Genomic DNA, 10,885 nt, shown 5'->3' on the forward strand with positions numbered 1-10,885 from the left:
ACGAGTGATTGATTGTTTTTTTTCTCATGTCAGACGTCTGTCGCACCATTGAGGACTGTGTTTTTCTGAGCTTTTCCATTAGTGCCAGTGCTTTTATACTGACGCCTGCAGTTATAATGAAGAGTTTATCGCTCTTGGACGAATGCTGAATGAATTCTGCTCCTCCTGTCACTAGGAGAACAATAAGTCTTTAATGCGGCACATATTTCATGTTGCTGTGCTGGTGTGTGTTTATTTCAGAGGTGTGTGTGAGGGTCAGAGACGCTCTCGGTGAGCTTGTCTCTCAGTTCCAGTGTTTATGGAGCTCATACACCATTAATCATTTTTCAGCTAAATAATGGTGTCATGCCATAATCCATCATGCACACAGAGAGCGCTGAGCATTATAGGATGTAATTACACTTAAGAGTGTGTGTTTGATGATGTGTGTGTGTGTGTGTGCCTCATATTTTAACAACACTCTCATGTCACGATTCGGTTCGATACACACACAACAACACTGGTCTCATGATACTTTGAACCAGGGTTTTTATAGTTAACTAAAACTGAAACTAAAGCCAGAAAAACATTTTTGACATTAACTGAGATGAAAATATCCCACTGGACTCTGAAATATCGGCAAAAACAGCTATATGGGACGTAACAGTGTGGATAGATTATATTTACAGACACACACTTGCATTTCCACTCTATACAGATCAAGTGTCTCTGCATTCATTCATTTCTCATGAGGTAGTAGAAAACTGAAAACACTCCAACAAACAGTGGAGAGAGAGAGAGAGAGAGAGCAGTTGAATGTGTTTCTTGTTTGTGTAATTGCTGTGCTGTTTAGTTAATTTGAGAGAAGTTTGAACACTCATTATACTGTAGCTGCTTCTTTAGCTTAATAGAGATGAACTCATGCAGAAATGTTCATGTTTTAATAATAAGAAGTGTGTGTGTGTGTGTTTGCACAGTATTTACACGTCTATCTATCTATCTATCTATTTATGTCTGTCTATCATCTGTCTGTTTATTAGTCTGTACATTCATTGTATTGAATCTATAAGTATTGAAAAGAGCAACATAAACATTCTGCTAAACATCTTTTATGTTTCACAGAAGAAAAAAACTCATACTAGTTTGGATCGACGTGACGGTGTGTAAATGATGACAGAACTTTCATCTTTAATTATTACAATTATTTTCCCTCTCCAAAACACCTTCTGTTTTGCCTCCCAACATTACATTTCAAATTAAAAAATTCAAGTCTTCCAAAATCTGAAATTGCCAGCAACTAATGTTCTCCATGAGGAAAACAACTTGATAAACAACTAAGAAATGTCTTAATGATGATGATGTGAAAATGCAAAAAGGTTTATAAGAGAGTTTAGAGGATAGAAAAGTCAGCGTTTGTGTGTGTGTGTGTTTAATGCTAAAGCTAAATCCTGCACACAGCCGGACTCGTCTGATTGTTTGGCTGCTGAACACTATTATATTATCTATATATGCGGCATGAAGCCACAGGACCCGTTTGATAACAGCCATCAGACCTCTAGACATCTGCCTGAACATATTATCGCATTGCGAGCTTCTCTGACTCTAATCTCAGCAGCTCCAGGAAGAAACGCTTGTATATTTGATCAGAATCTTTAAGGGAACCTGCTGTCTATTAAGCACACTAGAATAAACACACGACATCTAGTGAACGAGTGAGATGAGGGTCATCTGAGGTCGTCCTGTTTGTGTCCACAGGCGGTAGAGCGATACAGACGAACTCCTTCACTTCAGCCTGGAAGATTGTTTCCCACATAAAACCTGATGGAGAAGAATTTACCCAAGGCAAGTGTGTGTGTAGTTTACAGCATTTTCACAGTTTCACTTTTTAAACTCTCCAAACGTCCCTTTCGCTCTCTTTATAATTGCATCACTATGTGTGTGCGAGTTCAGTGAACTTACAAAAATGTCTCTTAGTTGCTACGAACAATGACAGTAATTAGTCCATTATGCAACATTATGAATTATATAATCAGCAAATCAAAAATCTCCCAGCGGATAGTTCTGAGATCATTAAATGTAATTGATATAATGATATAATGTATATAAGTGATGGTGGTGATAAAGGATGAAAACAGAAGGTCTGTATATTCCATTGAACACACTTCACATCCCATAATCATCCTTTCAGTATTACGTTATGCTGACGCTATTTATGATAGTTCTGTGAACATTCAAAATGTTTTTTTGTTATGCAGATGTTAAAGGGCCCCCTAATTTTTTAGTATGCTTTTAGTATGAATATGTTATGAATAAGCTGGTGTGCTTCAAAACAATGACAAAATTTGCATTTAGGAGATATAAGCATTCAAAACTTAGTCTCTCACTTCCGCTAAAATGGATCAGGGATTTTTATGACATCACCGCTTCTCATCACATCTTCTGTCCAATCAAATGCTCTCTAGAATCTAAAGCTCCGCCCCCTATGCTATAAACATGCCAAAGCGCCCGTTGAAAACTACTGCGTCACGGAGCAATATGTGTTGGAGTGTGTGTTCGGCTGCTCAAAAGTTTTACTCCGTTTTCCAACTGTATTTTGGGTAAGAAAGTAATTAATAGAATATATTCACACCTCTACTATTAAATCCAACGTATCATCAGCGCTCGGTTTCGCTTCCATGGTGCCGTCAAGTACGACTCGCAGTCTGTGAGCTAAACTAAACGCTATTGGCTATTTGAAAAGGGGAGGAGCCATTCAATATGTCCCGCCTTAACTTCCTGTTTCAGTGGAAATTCGCCTTTGGCTAAGCCACACCCTAGAATGTGGATTGACCAATCACAGCGCAGCCAAGAACGAGCTCCCACAGAGGTCCGACACTTTTTCACAGCGCTCCATTGACTTTAACACAGGCGTCTCATATTTTTTGTCTCGGCAGGCTATTACCGTCGTAGTTTTATCAAAAATATGGTTAAACGTTGTGCCTGGGGCATCTGTAACACAGATACGCGTTCCCCAGAGAGGTTGGAGGGGGGTGTGCGTTTTTTTCCCTTCCCAAACCGAAGTCAAATCCTATCAAGTGTCGTCTAACTCACGCTGCTAATAATACACCGTTATACTCGCGTAGTCCGTTTGCTTTGTAATAACGATTATAGAAGTGAATAGAGACCTACCCAGCTCTGCATGAACAGTGTTGCTCCTTGATATTGTGAGTCCCAGCCTCCGCCTCCGTCTCTTTTGACTGTGACCGGTGTGCTTTTGCCTCTATTTGGATGCCTTGTTGTTCCTTGCGTTTCACCTGTATGTCGTGAATATAGCCTTCGAACGTATTGCAGCCCCTTTTGCCTACTTCTATCGGACACTTTATTTGCTGCTTTTTAAAAGTTTGATCAAATGTCAGCAGGACGAGCTGTCACAGCATAAGCCAAGTTGATACCAGAGCCCAGATGAAGTTTGTTTGTCGGACGTAGCAACAGTAACTAAGGGGGCGGGGCTTAGCCAAAGGCGAATTACGTCAACGCATCAAACAAAGCTGCGCGTTCCAAGGCACTTCAGCGGGACGTTCCGTTTGATCGTTCTTTAAAGCTGAGAGCGTTACTTTTGAATGTTCTCTGAACGTTCTAAAACAAGAACGAACATTCTATTTAGGTTACAGGAAGAATGTTTGTTCATGAGTTCGAAAGAACCTTTCCAGAACGTTCCGTTAGCTGGGATTCAGTGTTCACTGTGTGTGCTGTGCTGCAACCAGTACACCAGTGCTGAATTCAGAACAGCATACTAGCATTCTACTCTTACTCTGCCTTATGTTCATGTAATAATATTCATCCTACTATTCCAGTGGGCATTCAGAGGTCAGCGAGAGGCACACAAACTGTTTCTCTTTCTGTCAGAACACAAGAGTGATGAGAAGCAGCAGGAGAGCTGAAGGTCTGCATGTGTTCCAGAACGCTGCCTCCTGCTGGACACACACACACACACACACAGACGGTCTGGAGGAGGTTCATGTGTGTCTCATTAACCCCGTGTGCTCCTCAGAGAAGCGTGGGCGAGAGAGGCCGTCTGCAGAGAAACATCATGAGGATCAGTGTGTTTTATGGTGTTTCCTCAGTGTTTTGTCTGCTGGTGAGAGCACATTTAGTTTCAGTTGGTGCATCCGCAGTCCTGACTGATGCATATTGCACACAAAAATGGAAATCACGAGAGCATTTCTCGATTTAAACCATCTCCAGAGAGCAAGATATCAGGTTAATATAACAAAAATGTGTTTGCAAGGTTCACATAATGAGCAAAAATGTCAGATTGTGAATGAATCGTTATTTTGGATTAGGTGGTTCACGAAACGGTACTAAATTATTCATGCAAAACTTTTAAGCCAAAAAAAAAAAAAAAATTGATGTTAATGCAAATTATGTTTAAGTGAAAAGTGTGTATACTAGCTTTTGTAGTTTGCATGATTTCTTCAAGCCTACAGAGATCTGAAACTGGAGAAGACTGACATGCATCGCTCATGATGAAAGCGGGACGTTTGATCAGCTCGTAATGAAGTTGTCGCACGCAATCAGAGCTCACATCTACCAATCCCCTGCGGCCGCTGAGCTGGACATGACAGCAGTGATGGATGATGGGAGAAAACATGGCCTTATGGGAGTGACAACAGGAGGTCAGCAGCTCCATCTGATCAGGTTTGAATCTGACACACGTGAACCGAACATCTAACTCGTCTGTTAGTCGCAGCGGATCACATTACAGCCACACAGAGACTGATGAGAGCATTCAGAGGAAGATCGTTTTATTACGTTTAATTGCCAAAATCCCATTCTCAGAATGTTCTGGCAAGGTTCTCTTAAAGTTATGAACAAACGTTCTTCCGGTAACGTTAATAAAATGTTCGCTCAAAGTTATCTGGTCTTTAAACCTTATCAAAATGTTATTTATACACTTTTTTTTTCTGAAACGTTTTAGTCGGACGGTCCGCTAACGGTTTTTGAAACGTTGCTACTTGTTTCTTTACTTATTATCCACGTTGTGGAAAATTGTCTCTGGCTTCACAGTACATATATATCACAACATAAATACACATTAAAAAAAAAATTGCAATACACAATTTTTAAAATTCAGAACATTCAAAAGTAACGTTCCCATAATGTTTGCTGAATGTTTAGTTTTAAAAAGTCTACGAACTTCACATACTTTTGAAAATGCAGCGTTTAATTGCTCCTGATGTAAACATGACAGATTTTCTTCTTCCATAAGGGGGTTTGGCTTCGCAACGGCTTTGTATCCAGGCAGATCTTTAAAGAACGCGACACACACGTCTCCCGGAAATCCAGTAGAATTTAACCAATCAGATGACGGCTCCAGTTTTGTGTGCCTTATGCATCAGACGTGACATCTGAGGCTGAGATTACATGTCATGTGAACATCAACCAGAGGACGGCAAACATGCGAATGTGTTAACAGTGTTGGGGAAAGTTACTTTTTGTGTTACAATATTTCATTACTCCTTAAAAAAAACAACTAACTGTGTTACTTTTTATGAAAAGTAATGGATTAGGTTACTTTTGCGTTCATTTTTCTCATCTGGGCTGGGCTTGCGTGTTAAAAGTTATATTTTCAGGAAATGTAAAAACCCTTTTACATTAATAATACATGAATACGCCTCAGGCTGGATTCTTGCCTGTACACGAGAGGTCGGTAAATGGGAAAACAAAGTAACTTTTTGTACATTTAAAAGTAATGTCTTACTTCAGTTGTTACTTTAAAAAAAGTAACTTGTAAATTAATTCGAAACCCCCAACACTGGTTGTTAAATAATTGAAATATTAATTTAAAATCTCAAGTAAGTGATTTAAGGTCAAAGTTTGGGCATCTCTGCTTTACAGTATTGCTGAAGTTTTTAATTCCCTGCTTCAAATGCAGAAATGTTTCGTCATTCTACCGTTTAAATGAAATAACTCAGTTCTGGTGCGGTTAGCACATAATTACAGGAAGACACGCCTGAACTTCCTCTAAACTACTGATATCTTCATCCAGAGGGAAGATCACTGACGATATTTCAGAGCAGATGAAAACTTCTTATTTTTATATTCAAATATGTTATTTGCTCTGTGGGATAAAGTTGACCTTCATTCAGGCTTGCAGCCGGTCGGTGAGAAACATAGAAACATGATTATTTCACACGCTGTCAGATATCAGCATGGATTTATATTATACACCATATATCAATCATTTATGGTGCCATTGTTATTTTTAAGGCAAGACACTATAACAATGTTTTTTCATGCACTGGCCAATTTTGATATTTTTGGCTTTTCATGGCATGTTGTTTCAGACTAGTGGGAAGAAAATATCCACAATACACATTTAGTGTTTATTTTATTTGCATATGTAGATTTCAATCAGCGCTTCAGCAGCTTCACACACCAAACTTTAGTTTCATTCATATATCTATATTCTAAATGTTTGTTCATATATCATTCACCCGATTTATAGAACATTTTATTCTTTTTTTTTGGCTGTATTTTCTGATTTATGGAGAGATTAAACAAGGGAAACCCCAGTGTAAAAAAACTTTAATTATATGCCACAAAGAATTTTTTAACCAATGTTCTGATAAAGTTTGTGCATATTTAATATGATAATGCTTTATTTGCATATTTAAAGGTGCTAAATAACTTTTCTTCTAAAATGAATCCTTTTTTTATTGCCTGTGTGTGAAGGGGTTGTAATCACACATTACAATGATCCACTTGTCGGATTTTGCTATTACCTCTGAAGGCCAGTATTCCTATTTCTATGTGAAGTCTCCGGGTCGGATTTACCGCGAAATCCAACGGATGTGACGTGCACGCGCGCTCCCGAGCCTCTCTCCTTATTATATACAGTCTATGCGACGGCACTGCAGCTGACGACATGAGTCTGAAAACACCAAACACTCCTGCCTCCAGCACAACACACACTCCAACACAAACTCCACATAAATATACAAAACAAAACAGAAATGTATCTGCTGATGCTCGTCAGGCCAAACGTGAATCGGATCGACTTATGACGAAAACACGGATCAACATCGGCAGAGCTTTTGAATTATGGAGAGACCTCCGCTATTTTTATTGTGATAAATTACAAGTTTTCAGATATGCTGAAATAAATAATGGTAAACTGTAATGAAATGGCAAGGTAAACTACAACATACATGAGATATGAAATGAATACAAAAGACTGTTCCAGGATAACATAAAGTAGGTGCTTTAGGATGTAACTTTTATTTTATGTACTAGATCTACTGTCTAACGTCACTCATCCCACTACTATCATATCATTTATAACACGTTCAGTACAGTAATGTTACTTCCTACTGTCTTACTGTTACACTGACATTGTTCAGTAGTTCACTAACCATTTTCGTTATCATATTATACATTCACCTATGTTGACATTAACTATTCGTGTATCTTTCACAATCAGCAGTGAAATGCCTTATGCTAGATAACACCACATGTCGGCTAAATGCAGTCAATGTAACGTTATCATGGTACGAGCATGGAGCATTAGTTCAACATCAAGCTGATAAAAGTAGCCTATTATTGTAACGTTGCAGTGGGAGTTTACATGAGTTTCCAGCATGTTGTGTGATGCTTTCTCCGGTGTGTTGAAAGTCTCAGTGTGGCCGGCCGGTACCATGAGTGCCCGCTCTTGTGTTAGAGAGCACGAGCGCTCTTGAAAAAATTGGTTGCAATCTGAAACATCACCGATAGTCAAAGGCCGCTAAAAAATACATAGCACCTTTAAACATAACATTTCAAAAAACGAGCAATTCTTAAAGTAGTCAATCAACTGGAGAAGTATATCTAGTTAAATTCAAATTGCCTTAAGTCGGCCTATGCATTCGAATATCTGGCCTTTGCATTAAAAAAGTAGTTGTTCATCCGTACAGATGTTTGCTAACAGTGTCCGTCCTGCAGTAGCATGAGCTCTTGATGCCTGTGCTTCAGCATGAAGCCTGCGGTGGCCTCGCGAGACCCTCCTCGACTCGGATGCTGAATGTCATTATGCCTCGTGCTTCTGTAACACAGCTAATGTGCGGCGAGCAGGGGCTCTCAAGGGCCGAGCGCTGCTTTATAACCCTTCTGACAAACACGCACTCCTTTATAGATGTTTTTGTCCTCTAGCTGGATTGGTTTTCTTTTGAGAGCTTATTTCATGCAATAATAGTGTCACGCGGCGCTGTCATCGTCCATATATCAGAATGAGGGAGGTTAGGTGGTGTGGCAAGCCGTTTTGACTTTTAATCATTCCCAGGATATTCATTTGTCAAGTCAAGTCAAGTCAAGTCACCTTTATTTATATAGCGCTTTTTACAATACAGATTGTATCAAAGCGCTTCACAGTGATAACATGAAAACAATATAACAAAAACAATATAACAATATAACAACGTTTGTTTCTCAAAGAAATTGCGTCAACGTCCACCTTAAGTAAGGCAGATCAATAATATTATTGAATATTAAATGTTAAATGTCCCCAACTAAGCAAGCCAAAATCCAAGGCAACAGTGGCAATGTGTTATGGCATTTGTGATATCAACCATTCAATTTTCTCTAGTTAAAATGATAATTCTTGTTATCAGGGATTGGATTTTTACCAACAATGGCAATTTTTGATATCAGGAATTGCTTTTTCACTAGTTAAAATGTTAATTCTTTATATCAACAATGACGTCATCACTCGCAGAAATATGAATTCTTGATATGTGTAGTTGTGTTTTCACTAGTTAAATGTCACCAGGCTACCATTCAAATTCAATTGTTCATATTAAGAATTGATTTCTTACTATTTGAAATTCCAGTTTCACATATCAGAAATTCCTGATATCCAGAACTCAGTTTTCACAAATGTTAATTCTTGCTATCTGTAAATGTATTTCAATATGTTACATTTATTTCTGAAACTTAACATGTATTTCTGATATCAATAATTTGGAGAGTAATTTCAGATATCTAAAATGGTGTTTTTTTTGTGTGTTTTTTTTAAAACTTTTTCTCATATAGACATTACACTTCAATCAGATGTACCTCAGATACTGTATCGAGTATCCTCATATCAAAAAACATACGCACACAACATAAAAATATATGCCCATACACCATACAGTCGTGTTTGCCGTACATCTATTCATCAGAAATATATTAAAATGGCTTTCTTACTAGCAACAATCACATTCATGATATCAGAAATGAACATTGTCACTAGTGACAAATTATTGATATAAAAAATGAACATAGAAGTAACAATTCAATTGTTGATATCAACAGACATTTGCACTAGTAATCACATAATTATTGATATCAACAATTGATTGTGAATGGCAGCCTATGGTGACATTTAACTAGTGATGACGTCATTGTTGATATCAAGAAGTGAAAATTGAATTGTTGAAATCAAGAATTCATATCCTGGGAATGATTAAAAGTGGAAACGGCTTGCCATATATGTGGGAAGGTGAAGGACTTCTGCGCTGTTCACATTAGAAGCTGATAAACGGCGTGATCTCATCGAGTTGCTCTTTTCTGCGTCTGTTTTAATGCTGTAATTCTGATAGAGCTTCAGAAAGACATTCTTCATTATAATTGCAACATAAAGAAACCTGAGCGGTGCTAGAACGTTTTGTTAACTTTCCCATTAAGTTATGAAAACTTTATTTCTGAATGTTCTCAAAGTTCAAACGTCCAGTTTTAAAAAACGTTTTATACGAACGTTAAGGGAACATTCCAGTTTATCATTTTTCAAACATTATGTGAACGCTATTTGAATGTTCTCTGAACAATACTTGTTTTGTTGGTGAACATCCAACTATGGATGGGCTATAAATCATGTTTTTGTGAATTTGCCATTGTAATAAACACCAAACCTTTTACATTTGATAATGTCACACACAGAGAGAGCAAACTAACTGGTCAAGTTAAGCCAAGTTGAAGACATAACTAAAAATGACTGCAAATCTTTACCTGATGATGACCATTAAAAAAAGTCAGAATGATTTATTTATTCATTCGTTTATTTTTTCCTCGGGTATAGGCCGCCGCCTATCTATAAATTATAGGCCAATATCTCCTTTGGATCACTGGTATTCACTGATTAAAAATCAGACTGCAAAAATAATCTATTGACAACCATTAAAACATAGGCTGTGTATTCTGACTGAATGAAAATGATTTATTTCACTCATTTATTCTCTGTCTCTATACATTAGACATTTGGATCACTGATACTCGCTGATTAAAAATCACTCAGAAAGGAATTAGATACGAAACAGCACAAATGATAATAATAATAATAATAATAATAAAAACATTAGCATAATGTAAATAAAACATTTACATGCAAATGTAGATTTAATCCAAAACTGTGTTAACTAGACAGCCACAGTATAGCTAGTGCTACTGTCGTCTACGAAATTGAAAAGATTTTCCAGTAAATTATATTAACCCATTAGCACCTCCAATAATTATATTTGTCCGAAAATCCCAAATCCTCTTTATCAGAACTCAGATTGAATTTCATTGTTTTGATCTATTTAATCTCTGATTTATGAAGCATTAATATTCTTACAAACTGACCTCCTGAACCTCAATATTAATAACTCCCATCTGTGTTCTCCCATCTTCGTTAACAGCTGGATTCTATTCCTGTTCTATGTATATTTTTTATTTATTTATATTTAGAGTGATTTATGATTTTGGCCCTGTCCCAAATGGAACCCTAAGCACTCGCGGTCTTCCTCTGAGTCCGCACTTTCGCGACGTAACGCCGCTTTGAATGTCGGGAAGAAGTCTGCTGTGGAGTCCGCATCAGCGCGGGCTCGGCAAAAGAGCGATCTCATTGGAACTCAGTTGAGACAGTTGAAGCCCA

Source organism: Rhinichthys klamathensis, unplaced genomic scaffold (genome assembly GCF_029890125.1).
Source record: "Rhinichthys klamathensis goyatoka isolate OS25496 unplaced genomic scaffold, OSU_Roscu_1.1 h1tg000029l_1, whole genome shotgun sequence".
Taxonomy (NCBI): domain Eukaryota; kingdom Metazoa; phylum Chordata; class Actinopteri; order Cypriniformes; family Leuciscidae; genus Rhinichthys; species Rhinichthys klamathensis.